Source organism: Dendroctonus ponderosae, unplaced genomic scaffold (genome assembly GCF_020466585.1).
Source record: "Dendroctonus ponderosae isolate FM_Combo_2020 unplaced genomic scaffold, Dpon_F_20191213v2 Dpon_F_20191213_1, whole genome shotgun sequence".
Lineage (NCBI taxonomy): Eukaryota > Metazoa > Arthropoda > Insecta > Coleoptera > Curculionidae > Dendroctonus > Dendroctonus ponderosae.
In genome coordinates this window covers 44,663,946-44,664,372 of record NW_026017110.1, presented here as the reverse complement: position 1 = coordinate 44,664,372, position 427 = coordinate 44,663,946, and positions in this window count along the sequence as shown.

The following is a 427-nucleotide window of genomic DNA, read 5'->3' as shown; positions in this document are numbered from 1 at the left end:
CATTTGAGTAAGTACCGATATTTTCAGAATACTCATATGAGTAGTATCGCGAGATGATTTGGTTACTACTCATCTGAGTAAGTATCGATACTTTATCAGTGTCGTATCGTCCCTATCCAATAGTAGTCAAAAATTAAAAATTCACATATAACAGCTTGTAGAGAGACAAAGGGACAAACAACGATAACAGCATAAATAATTATTTGGTTCTTGATTCAAATGCCACCTGAATAAAGATCTAAAGTGATTTCTACTTACCCAACAAAATATCTAACTACTCCAAACTAGCATTAACAAATATTTGATTAAATTGTGGTCGGCGCATCAAAATAAATGAGAACAAATCAATCCATGTAACATACACCATGAGACGAGAATCGTGTCCCCCTGTAACGCTCAACAACCACCAACTACCACAGGCGGAATC